Below are 26,551 nucleotides of genomic sequence, written 5' to 3' on the forward strand. Positions count from 1 at the left end.
AATTAGATAACTAACAAGGACCTACTGTACAGCACAGGGAACTCTGCTCAATACTCTGTAATAACCTAATGGGAAAAGAATTTGAAAAAAGATAATACATGTATATGTATAACTGAATCACTTTGCTGTACGCCTGAAACTAACACAACATTGTTAATCAACTTTGCTTCAATATAAAATAAAAATTAAAAAAAAAAAACAAAGGAATTGGAATCAGGATCTCAAAGAGCTATCTCTGCGCTCCCATGTTGCTTGCAGCATTATTCACAATAATCAAGATTTAGAAGCAATCTAAATGTTTATTGACAAACAAATGGATAAATAAAATGATATATACATACAATGGAATATTGTTCAGCCTTCAAAAAAGAAGAAAATCCTGCAATTTTCCAACATGGATGGAGGGCATTATGCCAAGTGAAATAAGCCAAATACAGAAGGACAAATACTACATGATGCCACTTATATGAGAACTCTAAAATAGTCAAACTCATAGAAGCCAAAAGCGGAATGGTGGATGGCTTGGCTGGAGAGAAGGGAAACAGGGAGGTATTAGTCAGAGGGTACAGTTTCAGTTATGCAAGATTAATAAGTCCTAGAAATCTACTGTACAACATAGTGCCTATAGTTAACAATAATTATTAATTAATACTTGAAATTTTGATAAGAGGGTAGATGTGTTCTTATCACAAAAAGAAAATAATAATAAATAGAGAGGAAACTTTTGGAGGTGATGGATATGTTTATGGCATAGATTGTAGTGATGGTTTCACAAATATATACTTATCTCTAAACTCATCAAGTTGTATATATTAAATATGTATGGCATTTTTTTAAAAATTATTTATTTATTTATTTATTTTTGGCTGTGTTGGGTCTTTGTTTCTGTGCGAGGGCTTTCTCTAGTTGCGGCAAGCGGGGGCCATTCTTCATCGCGGTGCGTGGGCCTCTCACTATCGTGGCCTCTCCTGTTGCGAAGCACAGGCTCCAGACACGTAGGCTCAGTAGTTGTGGCTCACGGGCCCGGTTGCTCCGCGGCATGTGGGATCTTCCCAGACCAGGGCTCGAACCCGTGTCCCCTGCATTGGCAGGCAGATTCTCAACCACTGAGCCACCAGGGAAGCCCTATGTATGGCATTTTTAATGTCAAGCATACATCAACAAATTGGTGTTTAGAAACAAAAAAATTTTTTAAATAAAAAGCAAGGCCCTATTATCTGCTGTCTATAAGAAACACAATTTAAATATAAAAACACAAGTAGGTTAAAAATAAAATGACAGAAAAAGTTATACCATGTAAATGCTAAACATGAAACTTGAAGTAACTATACTGATATCAAAGTAGGCACACACAAAAATTATTACAAAATAAAAAGGATCATTTCACAAAGATAAAGGGAACATTAAACAAGGAGCCATAGCAATTTTAAATGTGCATGCACACAGTAACAGAGCTTCAAAATACATGAAACAAAAACTGACAGAACAGAAAGGAGAAATAGACAAATCCACAATTATATTTGGTGATTGAGAAAGTATCAATTATTTTCTCAATAACTGACAGAACAAATAGAAAAGCAGAAGGATATAGAATACTTGAACAATACTATCAAAAGCCTGGAGATAATTGACATTTATAGAACATTCTTTCCAACAACAGCAGACCACACATTCTTTCAAGTGTACATGGATCTTTCACCAAGTTTTAACCATGTGCTAGACCATAAAACAAATCCTAACAAATTTAAAAGAATTGAAATCATATAGAGGATGTTCTCTGAATACAGGGAATTAAATGGCAAGTTAGTAGTAAAAATATACCTGGAAAATCTGTAGACATTTGAAAATTGAAGCAACATTTCTAAATAATCCATATCAAAGAGGAAATCACAAGAGAAATTAGGAAGTATTTTGAGTTGAATGAAAACAAAAACAAAACATATCAAAATTTGTGAAATGAAGCTAAAAGAGTGCTTCAGGAAAAATGTATAATTTATATGCTTACATTAGAAAAGAAGAAAAGTCTAAAATCAGTTTTCTAAGCTTTCATCTTCAGAAAATAAAAAAGAATAACATATTAAGAACACAGTAAGTAGAAGGAAAGGAATAAGATAAGAACAGAAATTAATAAAATAAGAAGCAGACTGAAAATTGAGAAAATAGTAAAATCAACAATTTAATTGTTGATAAAACCATAGTGAGGTTGATCAAGAAATAAAGAAGAAGGTACAAATTACCAATATCAGGAATGAAAGAGGGACCACCACTACATATCATGTAGGGAATATTGTTACCAACTTTATGCTAACAAATTCAATACTTTAGGTAAAATAGGCTAATTCCTTGAAAGACAAAATATACTATAGCTCACTTAAAAAGAAGCAAGGAATCTGAATAGTCTTATACCTATTAGTGAAATTGAATCCTTAAAGTCTTCCCCCAAAGAAAACACATGGTCCAGATGACTTTGAGTTCTATAAAATATTTAAGGGAAAAATAATACTAGTTATACACAAGACCTTTCAGCAAATAGAATAGGAGGAAACACTTTCCAAATAATGTTATGAGTCTGGAATTATCATGAACCAAAGCTAGACAAAGATATTAGAGGAAAAGCAAACTATAAGCTAATATCCTTTGTGAACATAGACACAAAATCCTTAACAAAACATTAGCAAATTTAATCCTGCAATATATAAAAAGATAATACATCTTGACTAATTGGGGTTCATTCCAGGAAGGCAGTATTGGTTAACATTAAAAAAATCAATCAGTGTAATTCAGCATATTAACAGAATAAAAGAAAAACTGTACTATCTCCTCAATAGATAGAAAAAAGCATTTGAAATCTTCAAGACCTACTCGTGGTACAATCTCTCAGCAAACTAGGAATAAAAAGGAATTTTCTCAACCTGAAAAAGGACATCTGCAAAAAATACACTACAGAAAAAAAAAAAAAACAACCCTAAATCAAACTTAGTAGTGAAAGACTAAATGCTTTACCTCCTAAATTGGGAAAAAGACAAAGAAGTCTATTATCACCATTTCTGTTCAACATTGTACCGGCAGTCCTAGGCAGTAGAAAATGACAAGAAGAGGATTTTAAAAGACTCTAAGTAGAAAATTCTAAGCAATGTACCCAAAAATGTCACCAGTACTAATAAGCAAGTTTAGCAAGGTCAATATACAAAATATATTGTACTTATATATACTACCAGCTTTCAATTGGAAATTGGAATAAGCAAACCATGCCGTTTACAGTCATATCACAAAACATAAAATACTTAGGGATAAATTTAATAAAATATATTCAGACCTATACACTAAAAACTACAAAACAAAGACAGAAAGTGAAAAAGACTAAACAATGAAAAGATATATCATGTTCATGGATCAGGTCTCAATATTTTTATGATGTCTGTCAGTTTTCCCGAAACTGATCTATAGATTCAATGCAATCCCAATCAAAACGCTTGTAGGCTTTTATACAGAAATTGAAAAGGGGATTCTAAAATGTATATGAAAATGCAAAGGAACTGGAATAACAAAGACTATTTTAAAAAAGAAGAACAAATGGAGGACTTTTATACTGTCTGATTTCAAGATTTGATATAAAGCTGAATATAAAGGTACAGTAAGCAAGACAGGGAAATGTATTGATCAGTGGAATAGTATGGCAATAGATCCACATATATATGGTCAATTGATAGCACTGTTTTAATTTTTCATTGCTGCTGTAACAAATTACCACCAACTTGGTGGCTTAAAACAATACGAATTTATTATTTTACAGTTCTGTAAATTAGCAATCCGGCACAGGTCCCACTGGGCAAAAGTCACTGTGTCAGCAAGGCTCTGTTCCTTCTAGAAGATCTAGAGGAGAATGTTTCCTTACCTTTTCCAGCTACTAGAGGCTGCCCTCAATCCTTGGGTTGTGGCCCCTTCCTCCATCTTCAAATTTAGCAATGGTGGGTCAAGTACTTTTCACATTTCATGCCTCTAACTTCTATTCTGCTTCCTTCTTCCATTTTTAAGGACCTCTGTGATTACATTGAGTCAAGCCAAGCAATCTGGGATAATCTCCCTATTTTAAGGTCACTCTATTAGCAACATATTCACCTAACATATTCTTATGTTAGGTTAGGACATGAACTTCTTTTGAGGGGAGGGGCATTATTCTTTCATAGACGCCAAGGTAATTCTATGGTGAAAGGGTAGTCTTTTCAACATATGGTGCTGGTACAATTGGATAGCCATACAGAAAAAAAATGAACCTTGACCATTACCTTACCCCATCCACAAATATTTTCTTGAAAAAGATCATATATCTAAACATAAAAACTAAAACTATAAAAAATTTAGAGGAAAATCTTTACGATCTAAAGGATGGCAAAGATTTTCTAGGACACAAAAGATTCAAACTATAAAAACAAAATTGGCAAGTGGGTCTGCATATATATTAAAAATCTCTGATCTTCCAAAGATGTTATTAAAAAGTTAAAAGCAAGTATCAGACTAAAAGAAAATATTCACATGTATGTATCTGACAAAGGGTTTGTATACAGAGTATATAAAGAAATCTTACAACTCAATAATAGAAAGACAAACAATAAAAAATGGGCAAATGATTTGAACAGACACTTCTCCAAAAAAGATATATGAATGAAAAATAAGTACATAAAGAATACTGAATGTCATTAATCATCAGGAAAATAAAAATGAAAATCACAATGAGATACCTCTAGACATCCATTAGAATGGCTGAAACTAACAAGACTGATAATGCTAAGTGTTGACAAGGAAATGCAACAACAGAACTCTCATAGATTCCTGGTGGGAATGTAAAATGGTACAACCATTTTGGAAAACAGTTCGGAAGATTCTTATAATGTTAAAACTATATTTTCCATAAACTTAGCAATTCCACTTCTACATATTTAACTAAGAGACCTGAATACATTTGCCTGTACAAAGACTGATACTTAAATGTTCATAGTAGCTTTATTCATAATAGCTATTAATTAGGAACATCCCAAAGACCCTTCAGGAAAATTGTAGTATATTCATACATCAGTACAAATGAATAACTATTAAAAGCATCAACATGAATGAATAACATCGATTGAAAAAAAAAGAACAGATTGGAGTCCATATTTAAAGTGCATAAACATATATATCATCTACGTGCTTATGTATGTGGGAGAACTATAAAGAAAAGCAAGAGAACGACAAACATAAAATGCAATAAACTGGTTACCTCTGGGAGGGTTAGGAAGGAATATGGGTTTGCAGTGAGGCATGAAGAAAAAGTTAGAGGTGTTGGCAATACTCTACTTATGCTGAATGATGGTAACATACATTTTTATTCTTCTTCTTTGGAAACATACATTATAATTATTCTTTTGTATGAATATAATATTTGTGAATATAAAATTTTAAAATCACATAGCATTTCAATGGCAGAACTGGAACTTGAACCCAAACCTCTTGACCCTTGAGACCCCTGAATCTATGGACCCTGAGCAGAATAGATCTTACCATCCTGCTTCCAGGTTGGAGTTGAATTTTGGGGTGGCAGGCAGTGCTGTAGCTGGCTGGGGAAACAGCCTTCACCCTGCCATTTCCATCATCCATGGATATTGTTAATATCATCTGCCTCTTCTCTCCATCAAATATCTCCTCTGAATACTAGGATGTTAGACAATAGATTAGATCCTACACAGGTTAGATCCCTGTCACATGGGGACTTTTCTAGTGCAAGTAATGGACAGTGAAGGTGCTGGCTACCAGCACGTGTTCATTTTATCCTGAGGCAGCTGGGATCTCAGGGGCAAATTCTCCAAAAATGAGGAGCAGTCCACTGGGTTCCTTTCTAAAGCCACAATCAGAAAATCACCTCTGATACAAAGGTGCCATGTGCCACCCATCCTCCTGGATGGCATGAGAGACCCAACATCTATTACTCCTCCAGGGCTGTATCAAAATGCACATCCTTTACCTTGGACAGCCTGTTGGCTCTCTCCCATTAGCACATCTGCACCAATGAGATCAAATCTCTTTAGAGACTGTTCCTTCCTCCACTCATTAGTCCAACATTTATCAAGCACCTACCAATTGTAGGAGCTGTGTCAGTGGATGAGGTGCAAAGATGATGAAGCAGGCAAGGTATCTTCCCATAAAAAGTTTATAAAGATAGAAAAAGATATATCAACATATAATTCCAACACACTAAGCTTGGTGCTAATTGAGTTTTGTATAGAGGGAAAAGTAGCAAAATGTCAGAGGAGATGACATTTGAGATGGGGTTAAAAGGGGTAGGGATTTGCCAGAGAGAAGGGTGGAGGCAGAGACCCTCTGAGAAGGCGTGGAAGGTTCTGGGGTGCCCTGAAGAAACAAAGAGATTCCCACAACTGGAGTTTGGCTGTACATGGGAAGGCAGTGTGCACAAAAGCCTTTTAGGAGAGCTAGAGGGAACAAGAGCTTAGAGTTTAAGTTCTAGGCCAACTGTTTTTATCCTATGAGCCCCCAGAGAACTTTTGGGGGAATCATAAAGTTATGTGGAAGGAGTTCTCAAATTCTTAGGTGCACCAAATATTGCCTGTTGAATGAATAAAGACTGTAAATACATATGCTACTATTTTTAAATGTAAATAAATATTGCCATGATTTTTATAATTCAGAGGCACTTAATGGTCCTAGTATGTTTGGGCATTATGCATTTTCCCTTTTGACAGTGACCAAAAGTACAATCTCTGTCATGGGCTGAGTTGCAGGGAAGTGTTTAGAAACATTTTCTATGTGAAAGGTGGGGAGCGATGGTCCTCCTCATTGAAATCTGGGCATTCTCTGAGGCAATGAGGGGAAATGAGATAGTTTTAAGTAGGGGAAGGACAGAGTCAGGTTTCTGTTTTGGAAAGGTCACATTGGCCACCACAGAGGCAGGATGGATTACAGAAGGGAAGCCCCATTGGAGACAGAGCCATCAGTCTCTGGGGACTCTTGCAGAGATGGGATGAGAGATACAGGTGGTCTGAGCTAGACAGATGGTGGTGAAGATGGCAGAGAGAGGCATATTCAGGAGGCATTCAAAAGTCAGACTTGGGTTGTGGGAGGGATGAATAAGTGGAGCACCAAGGATTTTTAGGGCAGTAAAAATTCTCTGAATGATACCATAGTGATGGATACATGTCATTCTACATCTGTCCAAGTCCATAGAATGTACAACATCAAGAGTGAACTTTAGGTGATTACAATGTGTCAGTGTAGGTTCATCAATTGTAACAAATGCACCACTCTGGTGGGAGACATTAATAATGAAGAGGAGGTAGAGGGGAAATGAGAACTCTCTGTACTTTCCTCGCAATTTTTCTGCTCTTAAAAATTGTCTTAAAAAATTATAAATGTTTGGGGCTTCCCTGGTGGCGCAGTGGTTGAGAATCTGCCTGCCAATGCAGGGGACACGGGTTCGAGCCCTGGTCTGGGAAGATCCCACATGCCGCGGAGCAGCTGGGCCCGTGAGCCACAGCTACTGAGCCTGCGCGTCTGGAGCCTGTGCTCCGCAACAAGAGAGGCCGCGAAAGTGAAGAGACCCGTGCACCGCGATGATGAGTGACCCCCGCTTGCCACAACTGGAGAAAGCCCTTGCACAGAAACGAAGACCCAACACAGCCAAAAATAAATATAAAAATAAAAATAAATAAATAAGACCCGGTGCAACCAAATAAATAAATAAATATTTTAAAAAATATATAAATGTTTAAAAGTCCAAATTGATGGAACTTAGTGACCAGCTGGATGTCAGAGGTGAAGGAAAGGAAGGAGTCCAGGATGGCTCCCTGATTGCAGCTCTGATAGTTGCCGAGGCCATTCATCCAGGCTGCCTGCAATACCTCCTGTAATCCTATGATTAATCCCATTCTTGAGATGGCCTGGGCTTTGCATTTGGAAATCACAAAACTCTGCATTAAAAAAAAAAAACAAAAAACAGGCATGAAATCTTGACCAAAAGTTTGAGACAGAAGGAGGCAAAAGGAATGAAGTATAAAAGTGTAGCTCCTGGGGCTTCCCTGGTGGCGCAGTGGTTGAGAATCTGCCTGCCAATGCAGGGGACACGGGTTCGAGCCCTGGTCTGGGAAGATCCCACATACCGCGGAGCAACTAGGCCCATGAGCCACAACTACTGAGCCTGCGCGCCTGGAGCCTGTGCTCCGCAACAAGAGAGGCCGCGATAGCGAGAGACCTGCGCACCGCGATGAAGAGTCGCCCCCGCTTGCCACAACTAGAGAAAGCCCTCGCACAGAAACGAAGACCCAACACAGCCATAAATAAATAAATAAATATATTTATTAAAAAAAAAAAAAAAAGTGTAGCTCCTGACAAATCCTTCAGGGAGAGAAGAGACTGAATGACACAAGTTACTAAATACAGGTGAGTAGTCATTATCTGGGTCATGGCCCAACCAATAGAAAACATTCTGAGCCTAGAGGACAAGGCTTGTCTGTTAATCACTCCTGTTTGCTCATGGGAATGAATGCGCGGCTGCAGGGGAACAAGGAAGTAAGTGTTGAAGCTGGAACTTAGACTAAATCACGTGCATGAGGTTTCACAGCTGGCACCTGGTAGGGAGAGGATTCAAATAATAGTATCTAACATACACGGAATGCTTACTAGGTGTCCAAAACTGTTCTCAGTTCTTAATATGTATGAATTCATTTCATAAACCTCTCAGCTCCCAGAGGTAGGTAACATTTTTATCCCCATTTTACAGATGAGAAAACTGAGGCTCACAGATGTGAGCTAACCTATCCAAGATAGCACACTGATTTTATTTTTATGGTGGTAAGTGGGGGAAGCTAGGAATTAGACCCCAGCAACCTGGCACCAAAGCTTGCTCTCTTAGCCACTACTCAAAACGCTAGGTCTGTCTGTCCAACGCCAGATACTGGTTGAGACGCTATGCTTAACTACTGAGCCGCACTGCCCTGACACGGGAGAGAGTCCAGGTGTCAGAGGAGATGGTGATGCCAGTCCAAGTTCCAGGCAGTCAGAGGCCAGGAGGGGTGGGGTGGCACACGGGAGGTGCCTTTGCTCAGTGAGGTGGGTCTGGTGGACCTCTGGACCCAGAGGGCCTAGGATGGGGAGGGGGCAGCAGCAGGACTGATGGCCCCAGCCCACCCTGGACAAAGGCAGGTGAGGGATGGAGAGACTGCAAATTTCCACGGAGGCTGGAGCAAAGGCACAGTGGTGGGAGGGGCTAGGAGACCGGAGATGTCTAAGCTTGTTGAGATTCTGTGAGGGCACTTCACAAGAATCAGGCTTTCTGGGTCTTGTGAAATTGATTTTATTTTTATGTCTTAAGTTTGTGCCAGGATGTTATTTCTCAGTTGAATTCCTTTGACTACTTCTATCTCCAAATTACACTCTCATCTTCCTCCTGTAGCTGTGCATTCATTTCCACGTGCAGACAGGGATGGCAAGCCGACAAGCCTTGCTTCCTGTAGGCGAAGCATGTTGTCTGCCTTTTGGCCATGACCCAGGAAAGGAGCGCTCCTGAGTCTAGTAACCTGTGTTAAGTCAGACTTCCTCCCTTAACCATCAGTCACCGGTTTTGCTTTTTCTTTCTTTCCTTTTTTTTTAAATTCCTATTTGCCTCATTAACCCTTCACTCCACGGTCCCTCTTTTTTTTTAACGGTAGTTCAGTGACTATGAAAGTTTCAAAGTACACAGAGCACATGCCTTTGCTTCCTGCCTTTGGCCTCAGCTAACAGGCTCCATCTAAACTTCAGTGCCCTTGGGCAAGGCTACGTCCTACTTAAGACTCCACTGTCCCTGGAGGCTCCTTCTGACAGAAGCAGCCTCAGGAACAAGCAGAGGGCAAAGGGGGTGGAGATGCACATTTACTGAGCCCCAGTTTTGTACCTGCTGCACATAGTGGGCATTCTCCAATTTAATACTCACATTTACTAGGTGCTGGACTCCATGCTAAGTGCTATGCAAAAACCACAGTGGTCTTTAAAAACACAAATCTAGGCCTGCCACCCTCCTCCTCAAAATCAGTCAAGGATTTCCCATTGCCCTTCGGATGGAGCTCAAAATGGAATTCTTACCAAAGTCTACAAGGCATCTGCAGTCTGGTCCCTGAGGACATCTGTAGCCTCGTCACATTGCCCCCTCCTCCCTCATCTGCTATCTTTAACTCTGCTAGTCATCGTTCAGCTCTCAGCTCAAAAGCCACAGTATATGGGAGAGAGGGGAGTACAGTGGTTTGGGGCATGACCTCTGCAGTGATGGGATGAGAGATACAGGTGGTCTGAGGATGGTCTGATGGCCTGGGCTTTGCATTTGGAAATCACAAAACTCTGCATTAAAAAAAACCCAAAAAACAGGCATGAAATCTTGACCAAAAGTTTGAGACAGAAGGAGGCAAAAGGAATGAAGTATAAAAGTGTAGCTCCTGACAAATCCTTCAGGGAGAGAAGAGACTGAATGACACAAGTTACTAAGTACTGGTGAGTAGTCATTATCTGGGTCATGGCCCAACCAGTAGGCCAAACTGCCTGGTTTCAAATCCCAGCTCTGGGCCTGATTGGCCCGGTTTGGATCAAGTGTCCATCTATAAGCCAATCAATGGTCAAGGTGATGGAACACCCAGTGCTGTTCCCTGGGACCCAGGAATGAAATCAATTTTCCTGAGAGCATGGTGGTCTGAGAGTAGGGGAGAGATGACTCACCAGAGGAAATCAAGAACTGTTGCCCCAAGAAGGGAAAGCAGATGCAGGAATAGAAATTGTCACTCAGTTGTCATGCTATGTTTGCCAGAATTTGATCACTGTGTTCCTCCCTGATACTTGCCATATTCCTGTACCGCTTGCGCTATTATTTAATTTGCATTATCACCACTCCCTTTTTGGACTCTCAGCCTTATTTTTAAATAAATTTATTTATATCACTGCTGTAAATGAAAAACGAGTATTACTTACCATAAATAGGAGGTAATCTTAAACTTTTTTTTACAGTGAAAACAAAACAATGTTATTAAATTCCAACTAGAGACTGTGGCCTGCTAAAATGCTTTGAGATTGTGGCCTTGTTCTCTCTTTGTTAAAAAGAGAGATTATCAAGTCTTAGAGAGGTGTAAAGACATACTAACACCAAACTGAGCCTTTCTCCCTGATGTAATCAAAAAGCCTAAGAAAGCATTGAAAAGGAAATTACTTTCTCACTCTGTGATTCAATGTGATGTGATGCCATATCCATATAGCATTGAAAAGTCATTTTCCGTGCCACTTGCAAACATCTGGTAAACCTCTAATGCTCCCTGCCTGACACTTTAAGGAGCACTGTCTTGGAGTGTTTGAACTTGGTCAAAATTGTTGAATGAATGGCCAAAGAGAGTGAGATTGAGGACAAGTTGGCTAGTGGAGGGATTGGGAGGCAAAACAGCACATTTTATTAACAGAAAATTACCTCTTGGTCTGCTTGGTCCTTTCCAATGAGATATGAAAGGAGTTAGTTCAAGTCATCTTGTTTCTCTCCTTGCTTCCTGCAGAGCTGCCTCTCCCCTGTGTCAGACACTGTCCTTCTAGGCTGGTGCCTACACCATCTTTTCAATGAACAACCCCTCCTTCTGCCAGCCTCCATCCTGTACACCCCCTGTTCACTCATCCCCTTCACCATGACAGTTTCCCCCACATATTCAGTCATTTCCACCTCCTAAATATTTCCTCATATCTGTCCATTTCCATTCTTCCCCACTGCAATCACCACAGTTCAGACCACCATTACCTCCATTCTGGGCGAATACAGTCGCCTCCTAACTCTCATTGTGCTTCTCCTTTGGCCCTAATTCCCCAATCCATTTTCCTATCATCTAGAGGGCTCTTTTTAGAAAGTGAATTGGAACACTCATTCCCCTGCCTTAAGACTTCAATGGCTTATTGAGGTTCGAATAAAAGCTGTAGCAAGGCTTACCTGACTGGCACGTGGACCTGAGTCCACTTCACAGCTCACCTCATTCTCCTCACCTCCTCCATCCCTGCTTTGGAGATTTCTCATTTTTCCTAAGGTCCTGAATAAGAGGTTCCCTCTCCCTGGAGCCCTCTTCCCCACACTCTGCCCCTACTCCTCTCACTGTTTCCTTTTCATCCTTCAGGAATGCCTTCTCTAGCCCCCAGTACAAACTATATCCCCTCATCATAGGGCTCCATTCTTTGCCCTTAAAGCACTATTCACCATTTTAACTCTACATATTTGTGTGTGTGTTTGCTTAATGTCATTCTCCTCCATCAGACTAAAAGCTTCATAAGAGGAGGGAACAGGTCTGTCTTTCTTATTCACCGATACATCCCCAACCATTAGCCCAGAGCCTGGCACTCATTCAAGTTTGTTAAAAAGCATAAGTAAATACTTTCCATAAAGCAAATAATGTCCTTAATGTCTAAAATTGGCTAAGAGGGAAATGCATTGCATTAGAAGAAGAGAATTTGTAGGTTAAGCATTAAGTGTATTGAATACATTTAGTAAGAGGTTTGGTAGTGGATAAGGTATAATTATGTGGCTAAATATGCTTAGGGATGATTTGTGTTTTGTGTTTAGCTTGTGGAAAATTTTAAAATCTGTTAAGACAGGGAATTCAAGAAAACATGAAGATTTCACTAAGGCATTGGACAAAACAGGCAGGTTAATTCAGAGGATGCTGTGTTTACCTCCTTGAGACCACAGGAGTGAAGTGAGCCACAGACATGGCTGGATTCCAAATAAGTAGAAAAAAGGACCTCAAAGCAAAGGCTCAACAATGTGGCCACCACTCCACTTGCTCTGCTCCTCCTGCTAATTACAACAGAAATGGAAAATCCTCCTTCAAATGGGACCGCTACAACAAGAAGTCAAGCTAGCTTCACCCTGAAGAGGAATTGGGTGGAAATAGGAGGGGTTTAGGGAGAGGATGAAACATGACAGCATATGGGGATGACACTGAGGGGTGATTAATAAAAGAATATACTGAGCCTTGAAATTGTCTTGAGGAGGTAAATTCTTGCATGTTTCTCCTGCAAGAATGTGGCAGCCAGTGTTAATATATTAAGGACTTGGGAAGCCACATTTCCTCCTCTGTCCTGCTCACCACTACTGCTGCCTGGAAGAGAACCCCACAGGGAGCCGGGCAAGGAAAAGCCAAGAGTCTCCACCAGTTTAAAACAAAAGTCAGATATCTTCTTCTTCTTATGCTGATAAGGCCAACAGGACCGGCAGACATGAAATGGTGAGAGGATGGGCTCCTATGTGGTCATTACATTCACACTGTCTGTGTATAGTCAGTGTATGATCCCCAGAACTCAGACATAAGATAACTCTTCATGAGTGCATCTGTTGAAAGTGTTAATTAGAGAGTAAGCTTTACTATCAGCACAGGGCCCTAAATAGGTAAAGCAGAGATGTGCTACAACCAGCCCATACCAGCTTCCAAAAGTCAACTGTTACATTTTCTGGAATTTTGTGAACCAGTTGCTAAGCACAGACATTGTTAAAAATTCAATTCTCTAAACCTACAATTAAGTACATTTTATTAAAAACAAAGATAACAAATACTCAGGACTCATATACTTCCCAATTATTTTGCATTTTACTACCATCTATTCTTTTAAAGTTACTTACTTCTATTATACCTGTATGGTGGAAATACCATATAAATGTGTGCGATTACGATCTCTTCCCAATTCAGTGACATCACTTTGATGGCTTGACATCGGCCAAGGTGGGAGTATTTACACCCATGTAAATCAGAAAATGCTACAAATCAGGACTTGATTTATTGTTCTGTTAATTGGACTTAAGAAAGTGATGAAGAAAATGTCAATAATGCAGATTAAACTTAAAAGCCTGTCATGTCTGTAAATGTTGCATTGTGAATGGCATAAAAATGGAGGAAATATTCTTCCAGTATTTGAAAATGATTATCTGGTTCAGCAAAGCAGTCGGTCACATCGTTGATGAACGAATGGCGTTCCAGCATGCCCTTGTAGTTTCACTTTCATCTCACTCGTTAATGTAAAAGAAAATATCAGCCAGTATTCATGTCAGAACTACACCTATTCACCAAAGCTTCCTTAGGTTGGCTATAGACACAAGTGTTCAGCAAAAACGATGAAAGCATTCTACGAGAATCAATTGGCCCTATGGAATTTATGATAACTAGTGTTGTATATTAAATTATTTGCAAATTGTGTGAAACACATCCTTTATATCAGTAGAATTTTAATAAATGTATGTACATATGTACAGTATATGTGTATCTTTTTGAGAGCTGGTTGTCAAATATTGACCAGTATACCACTTGGTACCTCCCAAATCAAAGCTGGAGACTGAGCATAACAGCACAAGAGGTCCACTGGGTTCTAATCAATGACATTGATAGTATTGCAAGAAATGCCAGTGGAAGGAAGCTGAACTTCACAAAGCCCCGAGAGGATCCAGCAAAGGGGAATTTCACTGTTGATCCTATCTTGTCCAAGCGAGAGGATACAGGCATTAGAATAACAAGCATTAGAGAATTGTTTTCTGCTGGGAAGAGCAAAGGTTTCATCAGCTCTCACCATTGTTTAGATCATGGTTTCTCAGCATTGGCACTGTTTTGGACCAGATAATTCTTAGTTGTGGAGGGCTGTCCTGTGCATTGCAGGATGTTTAGCAACATCCCTGACCTCCTCCCACTAGGTGCCAGTAACACCTCCCTAGTTGTGGCAACGAAAAATGTCTACAGACATTGGTCCCTTGTTGAAAATCACCTGCTGAGGTAAAATATCATTTTAATTCCATTCAACTCAACAAAGAGTTATTATCACCGGCTAAGCGCAAGGCACTCTTCTAGGCACTGGGTTACCTGAGTGAACAAAATCTCTGTAAGAGATGCCAATCACCATGCCTCTGATGACCCACTGAGTTGATTTCTCCACCAGACTGCGAGCTCCTTGAGAGCATCATTGTGTGTTATTTATCTCAGGGTCTCCAGTCTGTCTCGGCACAAGACCTGGCACCAAGGTCCTCAGTGATGTGAACACCTGGGCTGCTTGAACAGACTGCCTACCTCTATAGCCCCACTCCTTTTTCCAGCACTGTGTTTTGGCTGAGCTGAGCTATTTTCTTTCCTCATGGTTCTCATGCCCTCTTTCTCTTCAAGATCTTCCTTAACTTGTTCCCTAGGTGTGTTGGTGTCCTATTGATGCATCACAAATTAATACACACGGAGCAACTTAAGATGGCACCTATTTATCATCTCATGATTTCCATAGGTCAGAAGTCCAGGCTCTCTGCTCAGGTTCTCGTGAGTCTGAAATCCAAGTGCCAGATGGCTGCATTCTCATCAGACCTCACGGGTCTTCTTCCAAGCTCATTCAGGTGGTTATCAGAGCTCAGTTCCTTGTTGGCTATGCACACAGGGTGTCACACGCAGCTCCAAGAGGCCACTCTCCTGTCCCTGTCACATGGGCAACTCCATCTTCAAAGCCAGCCATGGAGAACTTCTCACACGTCAAACACCTCACGTGCTTCGAATCTCTCTGACTTTGATCTCTTTCTTCACGAAGAGCATTGTCCCTTTGAAGGGCTCATGTGATGAGGTCAGGCTCACTGAGGATAAACTTTCTTTCTCAGTCAACTGTGCCACGTAACATAACCTAATCATGGAAGCAATATCCCATCCTATACACAGGTTCCTCCCACCTCGAGATAGAGGGGATTATACAAGGATGGGGTTCTTTGGGAATCATCTTAGAATTCTGTCCACTGCAGTTGGACTCCCCCAGCTCCCCTTCAACTTTACTACCCCAGCCCTCTTCCCTTTCGGATCTCTTAGCTTAGATGTCGCTATTTGATAACAATAGTCATTTCTTTTTATGGAATTATTTCTAAAATCTGTGCACCACCCTTTACATATAGTTTTGTATTGAGTTTTCACAACAGCCACATGAAGTACATATTATTTTTATTCTCTGCATTTAGAGTTTCCTCTGCCTCACACTCTTCCAGATAATCTTCATGTTCATTCCTTTACTCCTTTCTGGTTTCCATTCAAACGTCACCTCCTCAGAGATGCCTTCCCTGATGGCTCTACCTAAAAATAGTGCATCGTAGAGTACCAACTAATAAATGCAGAAGAAATGACGGAATGAGAACATCACCATTTGGCAACCATCGTATTAGTTATTGATTCAGACAAGAATCACCAGTGGAGCTAAAATTAGTGGGTAAAATTTTGTTGAGGAACAGGATAGCTATATAGGCCCAAAGTATCTCCCCACAAAATACTTATTAATTATAAAGGAAAAATTAGAGCTGTTATGATGGAGAAAGCTGGGAAACACCACCTTATCTAAATGACCAGAGTTAATATCACCAGCAGTGGAATAATGCTACTGCACGTGCCTCCTAACATGATGCACTGAGAAGGATATGTTACTTCCGTGGTTTTCCTGTCTTACCAGATAGGCCCCAATGGAGGGACACTAGCCTGGACTCTTCAAAAATGTCAAGACAAAGAAAAGCTGAGCAACTCTTCCCAATTAAAGGAGGTTAAAGAGATATGACAACTAAATGGAACATGTGACCCTGGATTTGGATCCTGGACCAGAAAAAGCACATTTTTTTTTTTTTTTTTTAAGTATAAAGAACATGATTGGTACAACTGTTAAAAACATAATAAGGTCTGCAAAAAAGATAATAGTATTAATTTCCTGATTTCGATAATTGTCTTGTGTGGCTGTGTAAAGAAAATGTGGTTGCTCTTGGAATATATACATTGAAGTATTTAGGGGTAAAAGGGGCTCCATATCTGCAACTTATTGTCAAATGGTTCTGAAAATAAATAATAAAATAAAATAAAATGGTAAAAGGTTAACAGTTAGGAGTCCTGAGGGAAAGGTATACTGGAGCTTCTTGTCAACTATTCTTACAACTTCTATATATTTGAAATAATTTTAAAATAAAGCTTACCAAAAGAAAAGAAAATAGGATAAGAATAACTCACTTCCCCACTCTTCAACCCTTACTCTGTTTTACTTTTCTGCATGGCCCTTATCACCGCTGGTTATAACATGTATTTTATTTAATTTGACAACAACCATATGAAGTATGTACTATTACTGTTCCTTGCCTTTATAATTTCTTCTGCCTGGAAAGCTCTGTTCTCCAGGTCTCTGCATCTTACTCCCTTGCTGCTCTCCACTCAGATGCCTCTGATAAGAGTAGTAAGGTTCATTCCTTCCCTCACTATGCTGTAAACCCCATCAGAGCAGGGACCTGGTTTTGTTCATTGCTGATCCTCATATCTCTCAACAGGTCTTGGCACATGGTAGGTATTCAATAAACGTATGTTGAATAAAACACGTCCCATTTAGAGAAGAGATTTAGGAAGAGACCGTGAGTTTTGAATCCAGGCTTTGAATTCAAGTCAAATGATTCTAGAACTGCTACTAATGACTCTGTTTTCTGATTTCATTGTTCCAGGAAGCTCCCTAGCCTTCGTGTACTCCCCTCCTCTTGAGTGTGGGCTAGACCTTGTAACTCACTTCTAATGAATAGAATATGACAAAATTACAGGCTGCCACTTCCATGATTAGGTTAGTGGACCCTTGCTGGCACTCTTTCTTGCCTTCTTGCTTGCTTTCTGTCTTTGTGAGATGTTCTATGGAAAGGTCCCTGTGGCAAGAAACCAAGGAAACCCCTGCAAGGAATTGAATCTTGCCAACAAACTCATGAATGCTCACTTTGGGGGTGGATCCTCCCCAGCTGAGCCTTCTGGTGAGATTGCAGCCCCAGCAGACACTTGGATTGTAGCCTGTAAGAGACGCTAAAGCAGAGGACTCAGCTAAGCCATGTCCACGTTCCTGACCCACAGAAACTGAGATTATAAGTGTTGTTGTTTTAAGCCACTACATATTGGAGTAATTTGTTGCATAGCAATAGGAAATGAAACTTTGATCCTCTGTATCTCCACAACTATGTTCTACTCTTATAAAAAACATTTTGTGTTATATTTACTTATATCTTCCACCCTCCCCATCACCCACACCATAAGCTCTTTCTTCTTGGGCAGGGACTGTAATTAGTTTACCATTTTATCTAGGATTCATAGCATGGTGCCTGTCTCACATCTGGAGCTCAGTAAGTGATTGTCAAAAATTACTGAGGGGTCTCTCATTAGAAATAAATTTTAGTTGGGTTTATACATCAACCTAGGAATTTGGTCAGATCTAAGGGCCCTGATAATGTTCTTGAATTTGCAAAGCTCAGAAGCAGAGTCTGAACTGTGGGCTCTTCACCATAGCTGTGTCCCCAATGAAGCCCCATCTGGGTGACCAGCTGGTCCCCTAGATGGCAATTCCATCTCAGCTTCTTTAACATGATAATTCTTGAAACCAGTGTTTGTAACACTAAACCACACTAGAGGACAAAGTGACCTGCCCATCCACCTGTTCTAATGAATATACTTTTAAACCGCTCAAGGAAAACCATTTCTCCTCCTTCCTTTACACCAAACAAAGATTTAGCTATAAAATTTCAGCTTAGAGTAATCACATCCTGAATCAATGGCTTATTTTTTGAGTTAAAAAAAAAGAAAAAGATCCCTCTAGCATGCTCATTTTAATTTTAAAAATCCTCTTTTAAATGGTAGGGAGCCTTTTAATTCTCCACTCTGGCTTATAAAAAAATAATACATAGACAGAAATGTGTTATTAAAGCTATTTTTCTTGGCATTCTGGTAATTTAATAAACTGCTGAAGCTAAGCCTTGAGGCTTTATGAAGCAGAAAGAAGATGACTTGACTGTTGATTAATAGTTCCTGATCATCCCCCAACCAACCCCCCTGCTTCCTGGGGTGATTCTTGAAGGACAATGGGTGATTTCTGAAGAATGAAGATTTGGAGAAACATTGTGCAAAAATGTCTTGTCCAAGGAAGCTTAATCTCTGGGATGACCCTCACATTCTTCTCTAAGACTTGGGGTGCTGGAGAACTGGTTGAGGTGAGTCTCAGAAGATAACTCTTGATGTGGTCACTTCCATATTTGACAACTTCAGAGCATTTCACCAACCTTGAAAAGTTTCCATGTCAAGGTCATTGTAGAATGTCTTAGTCTGCTGGGGCTGCCATAACAAATAATCATAAACTAGGTGGCTTGAACAACAGAAATTTATTTCTCATGGTTCTAGAGTCAGGGACCTCCAAGGTCAAGGTACCAGCCAAGTAGGTTTCATTCTGAGGCCTATTCTCCTGACTTGTAGGGGGCCACCATCTGGCCATATAACCATGTGACCTCTTCTTTGTGTGCTTGTGGAGAGGAAGAGCCAGCTCTCTGATGTCTCTTCTTTTAAGGGCACTAATCCCATCATGAGGGCCCCACCCTCTTGATCGCATCTAACCCTAATTACCTCCCAAAGGCCTCATCTCCAAATACCTTCACATTGAGGACTAGGGATTCAACATATGGATTTGGTGGTTACACAAACATTCAGTCCATAACAGGAGGTGTGTACCAGTTATTAGGCCTTCATTACTTGGCTTCAAATCCACTCCTAATAATCCTTAAACTCTGCAAGCCACATTTCTGCTTTGCCTGCTGGATCTCTGTTTGGCTCTGTCAAGAAGGGGCACTGGAGGGAGACCCAAGGCTGGAGGAGGAAGAAGGGACTTGTTCATTCCTGTTTGGCTCCCATTCTGATCAGCATCACTGTAGCAATGACAATTTTGTTCAATAGCAGCAATTGCAATCAGTTTACTATTTTTCCAATACTTGCAGAACCAGTCTCACTGTGCCTTCTTAGAATATCAACACCAGTAGTCTGATGCTTCCTCCTTAAAGGTCTGGGCTCCTACCCCCATGGAGCACCTTTTCTGGGCCCAGAGACACCAACACCAATAAAACAGTTCCTGTTCCCCAGATCCTTGTGTCTGAGCTTCAGCTCCTCAAGACTCCTCCTCCAGGCCTCTACATTTTAATAATTCCACCCTCTTCTCTTTGGATGGTAGCTGCATTTTGCAGTTGCTACTTCTGTGTTACCCTTGGAATTCTTTTTTTTTTTTCCCTTTCAGTTTTTCAATATAGATTTAACAATGATTTATTTATATTAAATTATTTCTGTTAAAGTAAGTAATATGGTTCTGTCTCCTCCTGACTGAGAATGGGAACTTGGCCCCTTTCATTTGACAGAAAGATGCAATCCCCCAAAAGTAGATAGGCCACTCTTGCATTCTCTAGGCCTATTTCTCTCCCTGTAAAGTGAAGCGAGTGGTAAATACGTTTCATGGGTGAGACTGACCCCACTAAGCCAATTTTTTCCTTTTCTTTCAGTAGCAGCTGGGCACTATGTTTGTGGAAGGAAAACCTTCCTTGTTGAAAAGCTTTTCTTTATAGGCAGCTCTGTGAGGGCAGAGAATAAGGTTGTCCAACTATGTAACTCAGGACTTAATCCAATGCCTGGTGTAAGAGAGGCATTCAATAAGTGTCTACTAATTGATGAATAAATGGAAAGATGGATGGGTGGATGGATGAGGAATGATGAATGGATGGATGGATAAATGGATTGGTAGATGGAAGGATGATGTTAGCGAATCTCGAGAACGTCTAGTAGTAGAAAGAAGAAGGTCTTCTTGAAGGAATGGTGTTATTTCATTTTTGAGCATGTCACATAGGATTAGGTTTGGTTATGTGTGAAAGAAACCCAAAATAACAGTAGCTTTTCAAAGGCATTTGCTTTCCTCTCATGTCAACAAAGTCCAGGGACAGGAACTCCGGGGCTGGCCTGCCACCACCATGGTCATCAGAGGCTCAGCTTTCTCTCTTGTTTGCCCCACCAATTTCATAATGTAGCTCCGATCTCCAGAAATCACACATAACACTTCTGCCTACATCCCATCTGGCCAGAACTAGGTAGACTATTCTGGGTGGTCACATGCCAATCTGAAAATGGGAGTTCTATTACAAGGGGGGGGGAAAGGGAGAAATGTATATTTGATGCCAACTGGAAATCCCTGTCATAGTGAGGAATGAACAACACAGAACTGAAGGAGGGAGCCTTGGAGGAGAACTTGAAGTCCGGGAGGAGTTGCTCCAGAGGACACCCCTTTTCTGTAGTGCTACTTCCCCTCCTAGTCCTCAGCCCCGGCCTCCCACTTCTTCTTCCACCATGGCCTAATGCTGGAAAATGACCTAGAGGTCTTAGCTGCCTGAAAACTTAATAGTCGTTAACCACGTGACGTGTGTCTCAACAAAGTTCATTCACTCTGGGCCGTGTTACTGGAAACAGGGAAGTGGGAGGAAAAAGGGGTAAGAATGTTGATTTTGAGTCACTTACCCCCTGACCTTAAATAAGTTACTTAATCTCCCTGAACCTTAGTTTCTGCATGTGTAATAAATATATATATATCACAGGGTTATTATGAATGTTATTAATTTTTTTAACATCTTTATTGGAGTATAATTGCTTTACAATGGTGTGTTAGTTTCTGCTGTATAACAAAGTGAATCAGCTATGCATATACATATATCCCCATATCTCCTCCCTCTTGCGTCTCCCTCCCACCCTCCCTATCCCACCTCTCTAGGTGGTCACAAAGCACTGAGCTGATCTCCCTGTGCTATGTGGCTGCTTCCCACTAGCTATCTATTTTACATTTGGTAGTGTATATATGTCCATGCCACTCTCTCACTTTGTCCCAGCTTACCCTTCCCCCTCCCTGTGTCCTCAAGTCCATTCTCTACGTTTGCGTCTTTATTCCTGTCCTGCCCCTACATTAGGTAATAAAGGTGATGTTTACAGCATGGTGGCTGTTCCAGCATAAGTGCTCAATGACTAGTAGTTGTTTTTATTTTATTAAGTATTTCTGGGACCCAAAATTTTGCTACTCCTCAGTTTGGTCGCTTAAACCACGCATAGACTATCATTAGTTTTAAGATTTGCAAATAAAGTATGTTCTGAGGAAAGAGACTGGGGGTGGGGAGTGGGACTTGAAAACATATCAGATGAGAATTAGCTTCAGAGTCCAGGGAAGTTAAAAGAGCAGACGTCATTCATCTGACAGTCTGAACTGGGGCGGGTGTCCTGCTCTCATATATCCCCTTAATAGACTCCTCACCTTTCGTAGTAACTGTGAGTTAATGTCTCAGCATAAAGCGCAGGCACTATGTCTGTCTTGCTCATTACTGTATCTCTAAGAATAAGTTCCAATGTGAGTGTGCTGAATGGAGGGGAGAGTTGGTTGGAAGGAACACAGAGAAGAGATGGGGATTTTCAATCCCTTCCCAGACTTCAAGATCCCAGTTCTGAGTCCCAGTGCCCACCACTCTCTATCTGTTTCTGGAATTCTCTGAGAGGTGAACAGAGTCAGGAAGTGCAATGTGTTGGAAAGATTTTGGGCTTTAGCTCCAGCCCTCCCCTAAGTTTCCTCCTAAGGAATTTCTTAGGGGGAAAAATTCATAGAGGCTTCTGAGAGTCTGATTCTTAGACATCCCGGGACAGGGGCTTGGAAAGTGAGCTCCAGCTGTGTCCGAATGCAGCTCAGTACAGTTCAACAAACATTTTTGACTCCCACTATGTGCCAGGCACCATACTAGATGGTGATCTGCATGCCCTTTCTCATTTTGAAAACGAATGCTTATTTTTATTAAAGTAATACACACACATTTTATAAGCCAAATAGTGCTATTCACAATAGCCAAAACATGGAAACAACCTAAATGTCCATCCACAGGTGAATGGATAAAGAAGATGTGGTACATATATACAATGGAATACTACTCAGCCATAAAAAAGAATGAAATAAAGCCATTTGCAGCAAAATAGATGTAACTAGATATTATCATACTAAGTGCAGTAAGTCAGAAAGAGAAAGACAAATACCATATGATATCACTCGTGTGGAATCTAAATTATGGCACAAATGAACCTGTCTGCAAAACAGAAACAGACTCACAGACACAGAGATCAGGCTTGTGGTTGCCAAGAGGGAGGCAGGTGGGGGAGGGAAGGACTGGGAGTTTGGGATTAGCAGATGCAAACTTATAAAGGATGGATAAATGACAAGGTCCTACTGTAGAGCACAGGGAACTATATTCAATATCCCGTGGTAAACCATAATGAAAAAGAAAGTTAAAAAAAAGAATGTCTATATGTGTATAACTGAGTCACTTTGCTGTACAGCAGAGATTGGCACAATGCTGTAAATCAACTATACTTCAAAAAAAAAAAAAAGCCAAATAGTGCTAAAAGAGTCATAAACAGGGCAGCGAACCCCACACCTCCATCCCTCACAAACCAATCTTGCTTCTCATAGATAACTCTTTCAACTTTCTTGGCCCTTTAACTCTGGGATTAACCTCCAGAATTCCAGATAATTATGGGAATTCTGCTATCTCTCAAATCATCCATTTGGGATATCACCTACTGATTTTCTATTATGATAAAAGGATTTTAGCTCTATTCATACCCCTTTCTTCACCTCCATCCTCCCACTATAGTTATCACACTAATTTTGGTTAAAAATCCATATTTGGGCTTTTTACTACTATGATCACATATTGTTCATTGCCAAGTTAATAACAATTGTTTCATTTCTTATTTGAATTTATAGCTAAATCTTCCCTCCCCCACCAACCACTATAAAACAATTCTCAACACAGTTTTCCACACAGTCAACTCTGTCAGAATAATCTATCATTTTCTTTTTCATTAGCCGCTCCCCGCCCCCTGCCCCCAAACACCTTCTATCTGAGGTCTCCAACTTCCTGCTCTATTCTGGACTGGTGGTGGTAGTGGCTTTTCAGGCTTTGCTTTGTGGTTCTTGAGCTAAGATCTTTTTTCATCACCCCAAGAGTTTCCTCGGCCTCCCCCCAACTGATGATACCTATTTTCTATATTCCATGTCTTCTGTCTTTGTTTATCCGCTTGTCTCCGTGGGGCACAGAGCTTCCTGACAAAGGTGCAAGGAGGCAAATTTTTTGAGACTCTGCACATCTGAAAACATCTTCATTCTACCTTCACAGATAAGAGTTTAGTTTTCGAATTTTCCATTAAAAGCCATTTCCACTCAAAGCTGTGACAGCTTTGTCCCAGGATCTTCTAGGTTCCAGTGTTACTGTTGAGAAATCTAATGCCATTCTCATTCATGAACATTTGTATCTGAGTGGGATTTTCTGAAAACCTTAGAATCTTGCCTTTATCCCTGATACGCTGTAATTTCATAATGATATGCCTTGATGGAGATCTTTTTCATTCATTTCTCTGAGCACGGGTCTGGACCACTCAATCTGGGGAATTTTCTTATGTTTTTCTATTGATACTTCCCTCCCCTCTCTTTTCACTGTTCTGCCTAGAACTCCTATTAGCCAGATATTTGGTCTCCTGGACTAAGCTTCTCATTTTCTTACCTTTTATCTCCTATAATCCATCCCTGTGTCTTTTAAAAATTCTCCTTTCCAGAAGATCGCTTTGATGTTAGCTTCCAACCCTTTCCACTGAAAAAATTAAATCAGCTATCACTGTTTTAATTTCAAAAGCACTTTTCTGTTCTGATTTTTAAAAATAATCATAAGGCATATTGTCTTATTTTTAAAATAGAGTGGCTTCTCTTAGCTCCCTGAGAATGTTATGCTCTCTCTTTTTAGTTCTTTTTTTACCTTTGTTTTCTGTTTTTGTCTTTTGGCCACGCTGAGGGGCTTGCAGGATCTCAGTTTCCTGGCCAGGGACTGAACCCAGGCCACAGCAGTGAAAGCCCAGAATCCTAATCATTAGGCCACCAGCGAACTCCCTTACCTTTGTTTTGATCTGTGCCTTTCTTGTTGGAGATTGTCCATTTCCATTAAACATTAAGTCTTTTTTTTTTTTTTTTTTTTTTTAGAAAGCAATTCAGCAACCTAGCCTTTTCTTTTTTTTTTTTTTAATTTATTTATTTTATTTTTATTTTTGGCTGTGTTGGGTCTTCGTTTCTGTGCGAGGGCTTTCTCTAGTTGTGGCAAGCGGGGGCCACTCTTCATCTCTGTGCGTGGGCCTCTCACTATCGCGGCCTCTCTTGTTGCGGAGCATAGGCTCCAGACGCGCAGGCTCAGTAGTTGTGGCTCACAGGCCTAGCTGCTCCGTGGCATGTGGGATCTTCCCAGACCAGGGCTCGAACCCGTGTCCCCTGCATTAGCAGGCAGATTCTCAACCACTGAGCCACCAGGGAAGCCCTAAGTCTTTAAAAGTTGATTGGAAGCTCTTTGTGAAAGGGCATAATCGTAGGGTAATTTTCATTGGTACCTCCAAGTGCCTTTGGGGCATTTCATTTTCTTCAGGGAACCCTCCAAATTCCTGCCTCTTGTGTAAAGTCTAGCTGCTGGCCTTGGGTGTGGATGTGTATTTCACTTAATGCCCATTTTCCATCAGTACCCTCATCTCCACAATCCTTATGCATGGTCTGTATGTTTCTCCAGAGAAAGTACCTCCTATCTCCTATAGAACTGCCTGTGGCCCCTGGCTTTGTGGGGCCAGGATAGGAGATACTTCTTGTAACAGCCCCTTGTTTTCATCTCTCTTCAGCCCCATCTTCCCTCCTCAGCATCTGGCACCCCCTGAGGACTTCAGGCTCTGCAGGGGAAAATGGTTTGCTTCTTGTTGATTGGCAGGCATTTCAACGTGATCTTCCCCTCCTCTGCTAAGGCATTACCATTCCTCCACCACACTTCTGCCCTTTTATATAGCAGATGAAATTGCTGGCTTCTCCTAATTTCATTGAGAATGGAGTTCGTATAGATGTTTTTACTCTCCTTCTTACTTGGGGGTAAATTTCAAGAGAAAAGGGGCAGAAACATCTTCACCATCTTGAAACCACAAGTGTACATGAAGTATACATTAAGCCTCTATTAAGACTACATTATCCTTTAATCCTCAGAACTATTAACATTACCATTAGTAGAACTGAGGTTCAGAGAGGTTAAATTCTCTGCCCAACATTAGAGTTGGAAAGCGGCTAAGAACCCTTGTCTGGACAAGGGCAACTCCCTTGTTCTCTCCTGCTCCCAAGCACTCTGAGATCCAGAGAGGGTGGTAAACTGTGGCCCAGCCTGGGTTAATACCTAGAGGTACAACGTGAGGAAGTCCTTTGGGGAACAAAAGAGCTCTTGCATTGGTGAGAACTTCTAACCAGTGTCTCTCAGTCAGTGGAGAGTCTAGACTGTTAACCAAGGATATCAACAAGAAACACGATGTGCTAGAAGTGGGGTGAGCCTTGGGGAAAGGGGCTGAAGAACTCAGGGGAAAATCTTAGACTTAGACCATGGAGAAAGGAGAAGGCATAAGTCCTAAGAGAACTTGGGAGAGAAATTGGTTTCCAGGGACCCAGGAAGAAAGGCCAATTGTGTCACACTGTGAAGGCAAGAGAAATGCTCTTGTGAGCCCAGGACTTAAGCTCATCCCAAGACACTGGTGACTTACAGAGCCCTAGCCTCTCACTGCAATCAAGATTGGGCTCCTAACGTTCCCCAGACCTAGCCCTCACTGGCCTCAGCCAGGGTGGGCCCGAGCTTTCA

At 40.7% G+C, this 26,551-nt stretch overlaps 1 protein-coding gene across 1 annotated transcript in view; it reads right to left on the reverse strand.

Annotated features, from left to right (window-relative positions):
• Positions 1-855: 855 nt before the first annotated feature.
• Positions 856-26,551, reverse strand: part of LOC309614886 (uncharacterized protein C1orf94) — a 62,921-nt gene continuing 37,225 nt past the window's right edge. Inside the window, exon 8 of the mRNA XM_082363742.1 lies at positions 856-26,524. The gene's annotated coding sequence lies outside the window, so the exon portion shown is untranslated. The remainder of the gene's footprint in view (positions 26,525-26,551) is intronic.

The sequence above is a fragment of the Balaenoptera borealis genome (genome assembly GCF_965194805.1).
Source record: "Balaenoptera borealis genome assembly, chromosome: 1".
NCBI classification, from domain to species: domain Eukaryota; kingdom Metazoa; phylum Chordata; class Mammalia; order Artiodactyla; family Balaenopteridae; genus Balaenoptera; species Balaenoptera borealis.